The sequence below is a fragment of the Mandrillus leucophaeus genome, unplaced genomic scaffold (genome assembly GCF_000951045.1).
Source record: "Mandrillus leucophaeus isolate KB7577 unplaced genomic scaffold, Mleu.le_1.0 Scaffold511, whole genome shotgun sequence".
NCBI classification, from domain to species: domain Eukaryota; kingdom Metazoa; phylum Chordata; class Mammalia; order Primates; family Cercopithecidae; genus Mandrillus; species Mandrillus leucophaeus.
Window position 1 is genome coordinate 405305 of NW_012105487.1, and position 13842 is coordinate 419146.

Here is a 13842-nt window from a genome sequence, read left to right on the forward strand (position 1 = left end):
AGATTCAGTTTCTACATTTAATTTCATTCCTGAAAACATAAGGCCAGGTGCAGTGGCTCATGCCTGTAATCCCAGCACTTTGGGAGGCCAAGCTGGGCAGATCACCTGAGGTCAGGCATTCGAGACCAGCCTGACCAACATGGAGAAACCCCGTCTCCACTACAAATACAAAATTAGCCAGGCGTGGTGGCACATGCCTGTAATCCCAGCTACTCGGGAGGCTGAGGCAGGATAATCGCCTGAACCTGGGAGGTGGAGGTTGTGGTGAGCTGAGATGGTGCCATAGCACTCCAGCCTGGGCAACAAGAGCAAAACTCCATCTCAGGAAAAAAAAAAAAAAAAAGCAAAAAACAAAAACACGTAAATAAAACTGCCATACAAGTCAGTAAATATATGTTATCAATCATTTGAAAGATTGGAATATTTCCAAATTTAGCATTTAAAGTATACACAGACATATATATATATATACACACACACACACACACAAATGCACACACAAAAATGGATATTTTTCATTCATTAGAATACAATAGCTCTTTCTACTAGTTAAATACATATTTCAGACAGCTTTCTAATGTGTTTACCCAGTCGAACACATCATTTAAATTTTACCTTGCTGTACCATTATGAGGATTTGCCTTTTATTTGGGCAGTGCGCTTGACATTCCGAACTTTACTCAAATGTGAATTTTCAGTATGTGCACGCGGAATGTAAAACAAGATCCCTAAGTGTCTCATCAGGAAATAGTTGTCTTCCTCAGCTAGAAATTATAGCTTAAATATTACTTCATTTAGAAGAAACATTTTAGCAGTGAGTTTAAATATGAGTCACTGAAGTGAGAATTCACTTTGGTAAAAGCTATGAATTTCTAGCCTCTGTACAGGAATATTTACATACTTATAATGGAACTGCTTTGAAATACACACAATCTGCCTTTAAAGTACAGGGATGTGCCATTTTCAAGAATATAAAACCAAATCAATCACTCTCTCAGGAACATGTACAGCTTTGAACACCTACTATAAGTAGCTGGCATATGGTAACAGGTGAATAATGTTAAAATATGTCCTATACACACAGGATCATAGACAGACACAACATATTGTGGTGCTTTGGTAATTCTGGATGTACAAAACATAAATATCAAATTCGTGCTAGTATTGTTTATTGATTGATCAATCGATTAATCAATCGCCACTCTATGCACAATGATGGCTTCCTGCCAGTTACATTAATGCTATCTAGTTTATAGACCACCTAGTTGTTAGCACACATATGGATTCACATCAGTGATTCTAATTCCTGATGAGCCCTATGAGAAAGTCTTCCTGGCTCAAAGCAACAGTGGGATTCCATGAATAATGCCCACTCTCAACTTCACTCTGCAAAGTACCAGCATGGACCTTTTCTGAAAAGCCTCAAAGAAGGAGAAAAAAAAAATAAGAGAAATATCAGTTTAGGGGAGATTATACACTAGTTTGGTAATGCTCTAATCAGTTGGCTGACAATTAAGCCATGGACTGTCCTTAGCAAAGAAGGGAACATTACTTGGAAACTTCCACGGGCATGAAGAATCTGACTGGGTAGAGATCCTTCTCGAGAGGCCAGTGGTGTCTCTACCCTTCGAAAATAATAAATTTAAAGGACAAAGAGAAGTAAGACAGTGGTCTTTGAGAGGGGAAAAAGAGATAGCACTGCACCAAGAAAAAATGTTTTTATTGCCTCTTTTCCAGTTTTAATGGAATAGATGGCTATGACTGAATTTATTTCAAGTTCATTCAAAAAATATTTAATGTTTATCATCATGTGCTGGCACTGCTTGAGGTGCTAAAATGAAAATGAATAGTGGATTTCAAAGTTACCAGGGAGCAAGATTCACAGCAGAAGAATAACAGGTAAGAATTTGTTTGAATGAATGGCTGTAAAACAGAGCTAGTGCAGAACTGATTTCACGAATAATAGGCTAGTGGGAAGGACACCATAGGGAATTCACACTGCTGCAAATGCCAGGAGAACAGGGAAAGAAACTCAAAGTGGAATATTGGGAACATGGAGGAATTCAGTATCCTTGGACTCTTGACTGATTTAACATGTCTTTATTTTTATCTTAGGTAAACATATTCCAAGAACAACATAATAAAAGTTTACGTAGGATTACTGGGCATGTGGTGCCTTTCAGTATTTTCAGTATTCCAAGAGTTCTGGGGATGGGTGAGGGAGGGGAGAATATACCAACAAAAGCACATTTTCTTAAAATAAATCAGGGGGGCAATTTGTAGCAGGTTGATACAAAAATAATGTTCCTAATTTTCTTGTGTCAAGGCAACATAAAATATAGTTTCCCCAAATAATGCATGGTTGCTTGAATAAATTTTTAGTTTTGGAAGGGGTTTACTTTGAAGGATGACACCAGTCTCATTTGTAAATTATAAACCATTTGATATATAGGAAAGCAGTGTTACTTACAGTAATTACTTAAAAGAATGATAAAATATAAATAGTGACTAAATTTTTCCTGACATCCCCTCCAACTTCGCTAAAATTTTTCCCTGAAAATCCCCCCTGAATTCCATGGCACTGATGCTTTCCTCCTTTAGTGAAAAGGAAAAAATTCTGAAGGTAAATGAGAATGCTTTTTAGCATATCATGATAGTATATCAATAGATGTGATTTTATGTTATCAATGACTTATTTGGCACAAAAACATTTTAGAAAACTTTAATATCATTTGTAGGTGTTTCAGATATGGTGCTCTTGTCCATTTCTACTGTAGCCAATGAGACCATGTTAAGGATATATCATCCATGATCCCATTTTCCTGTGAAAAATCCTAGTAGACTTATTTCAATTCACAGTGAAAATTCTAGGAACATCATCCACCATTGATTTCTGTATCTAAAAAGAATTATATAAAGCCACTGATTAAGTTTTAGGTCAAAGCTTAAATAAAAATATTAAGAATAATTTTACTGAGTTCTAAGGATACTTCCTACATTGCCTTATGTATGAAGTAATTAGTATAATTACTAAAAAATATAATTTATGGATTCCCAAGAAATTTGCTGTGCACAGACACTAATGTTAAATAGTTCAGATGGTATAGAAATCTAGTAACAAAATCAGAGTTTATTGCATATTGCCATAAAAGTGCTAACACCAAAAGAATTATCCCCTCACCCACATAAGTAGAGTCCTTTGGTAATTAAACATTTTGCATATTATAAAGTGTGTCTTTCAGGATACTAAATTAAACGCCTGCAAGTTGAAAGAGTTAATTCACCTTCTACAGGAATACCACTTTGTTAATAGAGAAAAGCTTCAATACAGTAAAAATGTGATTTTACAGTCTTTTAGTCAGCATTTTCATTACCCTTGGCCTTCTGATGTTAATGTCTGTCTAAAGTAAAGGAATATTAAATATACTTATCACATTTAGGAGGAACAATTAAATTAATATTTTCAAGTCCTTTTTGAAGGAAGTTTTATGAGGGGTTTATAATTTTCACTGGCATTTACTTTTTCAACATTTTTTTCCCCAGACTTCATCAGGAAAGCCATGTTAGCATAATGTACTTGACTAACAGAAAATACATTTTCTCTCATAATAAGCATAGATTATTTCATATTCAATTTGGGTTTGTTTTTGCAGGCTTTGAAGGTATTTTAAATGATTCAAACACTGTTTACTGTGCTACAGGGAAAATGAATCGAGGAGACTATAATCTATAGAGCTTTATTTTTTCTGAAATTTCTGGTCAGAGTATGTAATAACAACTCCAACGGCAATGCCAACTGAATTCCTAGGCTTTTGGTCATGAATACTTGAGTAATATGTGCCGAGCCTCAGCAGCAAGATCATGCAGACCTGTACTGGAAAAATGGTACTTTCTTCTATATCAAACTTCATTAAACATACATGACTCTCTGGAGAGCCTTCCTGAGTCCCATTTCCATTCTCTGCCCACAGGTGGTAGACCTCAGGCCACTATCCAGTTTTTAAATATAGACATATAGTTCTGTTCTCCTATTATCTAGGGCCATGGCCTTAAGCAGGACACAGGAGGGTTTTCTTAGGGGCACATGTACAGAGGTAATTTCTACACCTTAGGTGAATTATTTCCTAAAATTGATCTAAGACTGAGCCCACTGCCAAGGTCATCTATTTCACTGCCAACTTCTTACAAGTCACAAAAAGGACATTATTCTCACCTATCCTAAATGTCACATGGTGCATAATGCCAGCATTTAAGTAGCTGAGGACAGAAACTGGAGTGGGATGCTAGGAACAATTCAAAACATGATTATGCATGGAGAGAAACAAATTATTCTAATACCCAAGATCCTTTGCAAGCAGGTCTGCTACTATATTATTTTTGACTTACAGTTTGGAAGATGTTCAATGAATTGAGTGACTTTCCTATAACGATATTCCTTTTATTCCAAGCAAACCATTTACTTGAATAATGTGTTTCAATACATACCATATACACACAAAAAGAAGTAGGACTCTGTCCATAAGTAATATTCACCCAAAGATTTATCCACCTATTAGGGGGAAAATCCTATGGTTTCATTAAGGAAAGAATTTGTAACAAAACTTTACTCTTAAGTTTTAATTATCAAAAAATTTAGTTTCATAGTTTTGATCCATTTAATATCAATAATAATTGTAATGATAACTCAATCTGAAGGAATATCTTAGCACTTGGAGCCTTACAATCATGGAAATTAAACAGAAAATTAATTTAATTATACACATGTGTTTGCAGAAATGATAGGGTGGTTATTAAATTTTTCAAAGCATAAATTTGTATTATATTAGCATAAATTTCTGTAGGGGAACTATAATGGAAATACAAGTTCAGGAAAAAGGAAAACAACCGTTAAAGAAGAACTTGCTTATGTCTTTTTAAATGGATAATAATGGATTGCAAATTGAAGAGAAATTTAGTTCACTGAAAGTGTTTATAAGAGCAATGTAATGTTGTCTTAACTGTCAATATTTACAATGTGGCACCAAATGTATCCTTTGCAACTATTTATTTATTCATTTATTTAGAGACCTAGTCTCGCTCTGTCACCCAGGCTGGAGTTCAGCAGCATGATCTTGGCTCACTGCAACCTCTGCTTCCTGGGTTCAGGCGATTCTCCTGCCTCAGTCTCCCGAGTACCTGGCACTACAGGTGTGCACCACCACACCTGGCTAATTTTTGTATTTTTAATAGAGACAGGGTTTCACCAGTCATGTTGGCTAGGTTGGTGTCAAACTCCCAACCTCAAGTGATCCACCCACCTCAGCCTCCCAAAGTGCTGGGATTACTGGCATCTATTTAAACTTACGATAAAAATTTTAGACAACAACATAAACTTTGTTGAGGAGTGTATACAGAGTTTCAAATTTATTTTAGGGAGGACATAAACAAAAAATATGAAGATGATTATACTGGATCTCTGCCCCTAATTCTAATTTTGGTTACTTCCTGAAGAGACAGATTCTCAATGTTTTCTGTGCAATTACAAAGTTCAGAGTCATTGAAGGCTTCAGGATGATTGTGACCATGTGAGCATGTGTGAGAGATGTGAAAATGTGCTGCGTTTGAGAAGAAAATTCCTGTTAAAATGTGGAAGGCAGAACAGAGGAACAAGAAATTGAATGCTGTTATAATTTACCAGGACTAGAAAAAATATTTATGAGATTGTGGAATGAATATTGACAAATACATAAAGTGAGTCCAGAAAAATAAAAATAGATGCTTTGTTTGGGGGGATGGTATTATCAATAAATTTTCTTTCATTTTTTAAGTGATTTTTATGCATATATTATCTGAATTTTTTCCTTAAAAATGCATGTTAGATTCACATGTAGAAAAAAGAAATGTCCCTGTAAACAATAAAAAATAGACAACTTATACATAAGTTATTGGCAACATTTTTCAGGAATGAAACCACAGTGTAAAGAGCTAGTACTTCCAATGGACTAGAAGTCCAGTTTCTCAAACAGAGGACATAAGCATACTGATAGGTCATAATGGTTTAATCTAGCAATGGAAATTGTTTTTAATTAAAAAAATAAACCGCTAAAAAGACTTAAAGGGGCAAAAGGATGACAAAGACCAAACAACACATAATGTTCACTTTAGGGCAGTAGGAAAGAAGAGGGGACAGTGAGACTTGATGCATTCCTGAGGGCTCTTATCTTGGTATTACCATTCAGATGTTGTCCATGGTTAGCAGCAGCAACAGTGTGTCACCCATGGGCAGCATGCAAGAACGCTAGTCACGCAATATCTATCAATATCTATGTGTTTACTGTCTGTCTCCCACAGGGACTATAAGCTCCATGAGGGCAGGGATTTCTCCTGCTGTGTTCACTGTTCACTGCTTTATTTCTAGTGCTTCCCAACAGTGCCTAACCACAGTAAGGGATAAATAAATATGTGTTGAATCACTGGTTGGATGAGTGTTTGAATGAATGAATGAGTGATCTGAGTACTTAGTTTCAGATTAATGAAAGTCAGGGGAGGAACTTCAAGAGTGTTATAACTGCTCGTGTCAGATGACATGAGACGGATTTCAGGAATTTGAAGGAAGGTGACTGGATCTAAGATTTAGGAGATCATTTTGGAGAATTTTAAATTAATATTTGAGGTCTATTGCTTTACAAATCAGTTTGCAAGTTATGCAGAGAAATAGCACAGAGACTAAGGAAGGAACTAAGATTCAAGGAAGGTGTTTTGTTTATTTTTATTTTTTTCCCAGAAAATGGAAAACAAGAGAAGGAAAATTTCTCATGCCAACATAAAGAATAAATAAGTCCAATTACTGACATAAACACAAACAGTAATAGTTCTTTATACAGTACTTTGCAGTTCTTGAAAAACTTTAATATATTTAATCTCCTTTAAAACTTGAAACTACTCCTTAAAATGCCCCTTGAGATCCATTTCATCTCTGGAAATGGAAATGAGAAAGGCCAAATACCTTGTCCAAAGTCATGCAACTTGTAACTGGTGGTGCCTAGAATAAAACTCGGTGGTTTGACCCATTTCAATGTCAGCACCAGTGAAGGCAAAAATGACTCCACTTTGAATGCTAATCTGCCATGTTGACTTCTGATTAGCCTCATGACTGCCTCCTGGTTTTTACTTTATTAACGTTTACTTCAACTGACATAAGAACAAAGCAACCTTGATGCTGTCATACAAAGTACAGGCTATGACACATACCACATTCTTGCCTGTTCTGGAAGGTTGCCTTTAATTGTCTTGCTGAAGAGCACATCTGCTTTCCTGGAGCTGTATAAGCCTTGGGTCTGAGGAGCAGCAGTGTGGGGATCTGCCTGTCTTGCTGCTATCCAAGGCCACGGTTCTGTCTTTAAGTTCCCTCAATACATCACCCAATATCGACAAACTGAATCTGTCTGCCTCCTTCTTTGGTTCCTCAGTTCCTTCAGGATTTGGGGGTCACTTTGCATACATGGCCCTTCCACGGAAAAGCATCATTTGAATATACTCAAAAAAACATACATTTTTGTTTTTGAGGAGTATGTGCGTGACATGGAATAGTTTAATGGGGATTCTGGCTTAACATGCCAGCTTTGCCTATATAAAAATCTCAAAACACTGAAATTTGTTCCTATCTGTCATGTTCATTTACTGTAGCTATTAACTAGAGCCCATAAACAAGTGGGTGGTTAGTATCATTTTTACCCTTAGGAAAGAAAGAGTTTCAATATCTTTTGCATTTCTAAATCAAAGTACTCAGCATAATAAGTCTTTTTTTAAAGCAGAGAGTATTAAAGATTATTGAAAAAATAACTGATCTAATTTAGACACTTATCAGAAATAAATCATGCCCTCAGAAAATGATATATCTTGAGAAAATATGCAGTTCTCCTTGAGAAAATGGCATCAGAAGAGGCAGAAGGAGATAAGCCAGATGGAACGGGATGGGAATAAAATAATAAACATGTTTAATATTCTAGGGCTCATTTTTGTAGGGGCATATTTTGGGCAACGCTTTAGAATACAGTCTCACTGCAAAAAGTACAGAATCAAGGCATGAGAAAATTGAGCCCTAGCAACTAAAGTGGCTTGTTGATGTCATGTGACTGATCAGTAGTTGTGCAACTAAAGAAACAGCTCATGTCTTCTGACATGTTTTTTCTTCACACAATGTCACTACATGCAAGTTTCCAAACTTGGAAAGAGCCAGCATATAGGGACCCTGTGTTGTACCTTTTAAAGAAGAGAGAGGCTAAAAGACTTGAATAAGTACTCAGCCTGGACAATGAGTCTAGAATTCAAGAAATATCTGGATTTCAAAGAGGCTACTTTTTTATGCAGACTATTGCAGAACTCTCTACAGGGATTATCAATGGAGGCCTGGAAAACTATGATATCAATTGACAAAATAAAATCCAAACAAACTGGGATGTAGTTCTACAAATTGGCTTTCTAAAACTGAGGGGAAGAATATATTATGTATATAGATTAATCTTAAGAAAAATAAATTTCATGTTGTTGAAATTCCAATGTCATTTCCCGTACCTCCTTAAATCCCAATTTATTCTTTCTTTCTAATTGGACTCAAGGAGTTATTAGTCCATGTGGACCTGATGTCTATTCAGATTGTTTTGGGGGGTGGGGGATGGTGTCTCTCTCTGTTGCCCAGGCTGGAGTGCAGTGGTGCAATCTTGGCTCACTGCAACCTCCCCCTCCCCCTCCCCCTGGGGTTTAAGCAATTATCCTGCCTCAGCCTCCCAAGTAGCTGGGATTTCAGGTACCCACCACCACGCCCAGCTAATTTTTGTATTTTTACGAGAGAGAGTGTTTCATCATGTTGGCCAGGATGGTCTAAAACTCCTGACTTCAAGCGATCTGCCTGCCTTGGCCTCCCAAAATGCTGGGATTACAGGTACGAGCCACTGTGCCTGCCTGTCTATTCAGATTTAAAGAGCTACAGGTCATCATGCAATGCATTGTAACAAATCTTAAGTCTGATTTTAACCTTCCTAGCATTTTACATTGTGACATAGTAAGAAGTCAAACTGTACATACAGAGTTTTCATTGAAAACTTAACATTGGATTTTCTTTATTGATAAATCTGGTAAAAGGAAACAGTAAATAATTTTGAAAAAAGCATTAAAAACCAGTCATTTCATTATGAGGTTTGTGTTCTTTAATCTTAAAAGAATTAATTAAGTCCAATTAAAACATCTACATTCTCCAATATGCTCCAAGTGCTGTTTGTCAATTTGCCAATCCAGCCCTTGAATTTTCAGACATGAAAATGGGATGGAGGGGCACAGCGGGAAGATGGCGTTGGAGGTCGGCGACATGGAAGATGGGCACCTTTCACACTCGGATTCCGACATGACGGTAGCACCCAGCGACAGGCCGCTGCAATTGGCGAAAGTGCTAGGTGGCCACAGTGCTATGAGGGCCTTCCAGAACACAGCAACTCCATGTATCACATTATCGAGCTGTTGAAAGTGTGGATTCAAGTGAAGAGAGTTTTTCTGATTCAGATGATGATAGCTGTCTTTGGAAACGCAAACGACAGAAATGTTTTAACCCTCCTCCCAAACCAGAGCCTTTTCCGTTTGGCCAGAGCAGTCAGAAACCACCTGTTGCTGGAGGAAAGAAGATTAACAACATACGGGGTGCTGTGCTGCAGGAACAGAATCAAGACGCAGTGGCCACTGAACTTGGTATCTTGGGAATGGAGGGCACTATTGACAGAAGCAGACAATCCGAGACCTGCGATTATTTGCTTGCTAAGAAACTTAGGAGGGAATCTCAAAAACATATAAAAGGTCTAGACAAGGAACTAGATGAATATATGCACGGTGGCAAAAAAAAATGGGATCAAAGGAAGAGGAAAACGGGCAAAGTCATCTCAAAAGGAAATGACTTGTCAAAGACAGGCTGGGGAACAGACCAGAAATGAACTATAAAGGTCGATATGAGATCACAGAGGAAGATTCTCAAGAGAAAGTGGCTGATGAAATTTCATTCAGGTTACAGGAACCAAAGAAAGACCTGATAGCTCGAGTAGTGAGGATTACTGGGAACAAAAAGGCAATTGAACTTCTGATGGAAAACTGCTGAAGATGAACAAAATGGTGGTCTCTTTATAATGAATGGTAGTCGAAGAAGAACACCAGGGGGAGTTTTTCTGAATCTCTTGAAAAACATTCCTAGTATCAGCGAGGAACAAATTAAGGACATTTTCTACATTGAAAGCCAAAAGGAATATGAAAATTAAAAAGCTGCTAGGAAAAGGAGAACACAAGTGTTGGGAAAAAAGATCAAACAAGCTATTAAAAGTCTAAATTTTCAAGAAGATGATGACACATCACAGGAAACTTTTGCAAGTGACACAAATGAGGCCTTGGCCTCTCTTGATGAGTCACAGGAAGGACATGGAGAAGCCAAGTTGGATTCAGAGGAAGCCATTGAAGTTGATCATTCTCAAGATTTGGACACTTTTTAAGTACATTTTTGACAGTTTGAGGACTAAGCTTTTCTAAAATAACATTGTAATAAACCATTTTTACTGAGATTGCACCGTTTTGCACTGGTAAACATGAATCTGGAGGAAAGAAAATTGTTTTCTTGTTTAAAATAGTGTATGTGCAGAAAGGAATGCAATTGATAGAACATTTAAGGATGTCTCATGTCTGGCAATACTTAAGAGTATATAGCACAGGATTTAATTTCTCATTGTGTTGCATGTGCTAATTATGAGTATTACTAGTTGATAATCAGTTTTGTCTAGGTCATAACATACTATTTGAAAGTTTGTTTGCTTTTTCAAGTTTATCTTTGCAGTGAATTATGCCTTGGCTTTAAAACATTCCATTAAAATCGTAATGGGACATATAAATTATTAAGCTGTTACAAATGCAAACAAACACACACACACACAAAAACCAAAACGGGATGGAGGGCCTGTACTGGAGTGGTGACTGGTTGGTCACATCACAGCATTCAGACATTGTTAAGTATCATCCAGTAAGCTGGTCCTTGATACTGTCTGTCTAGTATACCATGTGATTATATCTTTAATTTCCTGCAATGGATCAAGATGCAAATAAAAGAATAATGTGCAGACAACTTACTTTTTGCTTTCCCTACATGAATATGTGCCAAATTAATTTGTGGTATAGATAAAAATTTCCTCTCCAAAGCAGCATTCACAATAGACCAGGGTTCAATCTAACAACAAAATGATGCTAAGGAAAATCGAGATTACTCTATGGAAGTATTGGAATGAGTAAAGCAATTTTGCCAATGAAATGCTAAGTTATATGTATGAAGGTGATCCTAAGCAATACTTTATTTTATTCTACTAAGAAACTAGTTCATTAATTTCTCTGTATCTTTGATTATGTACTATTAGCAGTAAAATATGGTTTTTGAATGACACATCTACCAAGGGAAATCAATTGGTTCTCAGAGCAGGGCAGAGCTCAGATATGCAGATTTAACCTTCTTTTCAATTTCAAAAGTGAGACTGCCAGAGAAAGGCATGCAGTGAGCCTCTTGAAGTCTCTGAATTTGGAGTCACATTGAGGGGCAATTATAATTACCAAAATGTCTATGGTCATTAGAACTGATTGAACTTTTACTCCACACTCTACTTATCCAATCAACAGTAAAGTGGACTGTGTATCTTGCCTCCATTCTGTTTGTAATATCATAGAATCTTTTCTTGAGTGTCAAGAAAGTTTAAATAGTAGGCTGTATGATGGTAGATCAAAATGCCTAACAAGCATAAGGTAATCAAACTCCTATTTATTGACTTAACAAAAAAGGTCTTGTTTTTCACTTGTGTGTCTTTTAAGGAGATAAATTAAAATGATATTTTAACCTTTTTGCTTATCCCACTCAAAGACACACAGCCCATCTCTCTCAATCCTCCCTTTAATTATTTGCTAAGAGCAGTGCACCTCTTGTGATTTTGACACTTTTTCCTCTATTCTGACTGAGCTCTATTGATGCAGCTGTCATGTTCCAGCAGCGTGCATCATTCACAGGGCTGATTTACAATGTTCAAACTTTTTAAAGTTCTTAAACTTATAATTAGACTATGTGCTCAATTTTTACACAAACAGTTCAGCATCTAAGTTTCTGCTTAACTACACCTTTGACACACTACCTTCTTGGCAGGTTCCAATTACACTTTATTGACTGGAGTTGCCAACATTGGAGAAAGCACACGCCACGCTCCTACCTGAGACTTGTTATTGACCATGACACTGGAAAAGGAGCACGTGGCTTAGTTAGCTGTGCCTTCAGACTATTTTCATTCACAGTTAGATGCGAATTATTCACTTTTCCTTGGTCAATTTTTGCCTCTTTCAAGATGACTGTGTGACTCTTGATTTATTTTAACTGTCTGAATCTGAACAATAGCAGGATCCTATCAAATGTCCATAGAAAAGGATTTTTCATTAGTGCTTTGCAAAAGCCATTTCGGAGAAATTAAAGTACTTTGTAATTGGCCCTTTCCCTTTTTCAGGCTTCAGTAGGATATTTTCAACTCAACTGAGATAACTTAGGGTCAAACTCTACTAACTTTTTTTGAGATCTTTGTGCCCCCTTCAGGGCTGCTACTAATTATAGGCAAAAATCTTTTGCTAAAATTTTAACATTTTACATATTTCAAGACAGTGAGATTTTTTTTTCACCTTCTGAATATACACTGAAACATGGAACTGTCAACATAATTCAGGATTCCTGACATTTAATTTTAATCAAACATTTAATGCTGTAATTCCCTTTGCTTTTATATCCCTACTTTAAGTGTATCTCTTTAATATATTGATAATTCATGTGTCATAAGGAAATGTTCTGGCAAAGAAAAAGTGGATTAATTTCTAGAATAAATTAAGATAAATCTAGGTCAATATTGAGATAATCTAATAACTTATGCCAATACATTTATCTGTTATGTTCTTCCTCCCAGCTGCATGATCAGTAGGCATAGAAAAACTAATTAAATATTCTTTGGCTGATAGGTTTTGATCCATTTAACTGTGTTAACACAATTCCGGAAGATTAAGCTGACCAAGTTTCATGGGGGTATTGACTAACATGGCAGCACCCCCATGGTTCCTTCTGCTTGACTAAATTTTAGACAGGTTTCTTTCTAACTACAGGCTCTGACTTCTCTTTTCGTAGTGCATTTACCTTAGAAAAGTTGTAAATTCTTTCTCTGCCTCCTTGAGATGTAAATCTTCTGCAAGCCTCTTTTCACCTTTACAACTCAGGAATATTATTCTCAAGGAACTGGGAGCCAACTGTTTGAAAAATAATCAATAAGATAGGGACCCTATCTTCCAGTCTCTATGTGAGCGTAGGAGTGTAACTTTAACAAGCACCAATTAGCGAACACATGTGGCTTAATCACATTGACCAACCTCCGTCTTAATCTTCTCCAGCACTTTTCCAATAGTTTACTCCAATGCTAAAACATCTCCAGCCTTTTTTTCAGCGGAGTTGAGTTTATTTTTTTCCCCTGTACTGCAATAGTCTCTCTCTCCCATTGCAATAGTCTTGAACAAAATCTTCTGTGACTGTTTAACTCCATCTGGTGCAGATTCTTTTTGATGGTTCTTTTACTTTGACTCAATACATTATAGATTTCAATGAAATGAACTGTATTTTCATTCATGTATGTAACATGTAACTTGTGAATTCACCAATCTATTTTGGTTCTGTCTTGATTTTCTTGGGGTACTTTTCATTGTGCCATAAAATGCACAAGAATTATAAACACCTCTACGCAAATAAACTAGAAAACCTAGAAGAAATGGATAATTTCCTGG

General features: G+C 36.5%; 1 protein-coding gene and 1 pseudogene across 3 annotated transcripts in view; one reads left to right on the forward strand and one right to left on the reverse strand.

Annotated features, from left to right (window-relative positions):
• The window catches only part of LOC105551239 (glypican-6), a 1217642-nt gene that overhangs the window by 404106 nt on the left and 799694 nt on the right, over window positions 1-13842 (reverse strand). The window lies entirely within an intron of this gene.
• Window positions 9323-10909, forward strand: LOC105551238 (annotated as a pseudogene). The gene has a single exon (XR_001007838.1). The product of XR_001007838.1 is annotated as a phosphorylated adapter RNA export protein pseudogene (transcript).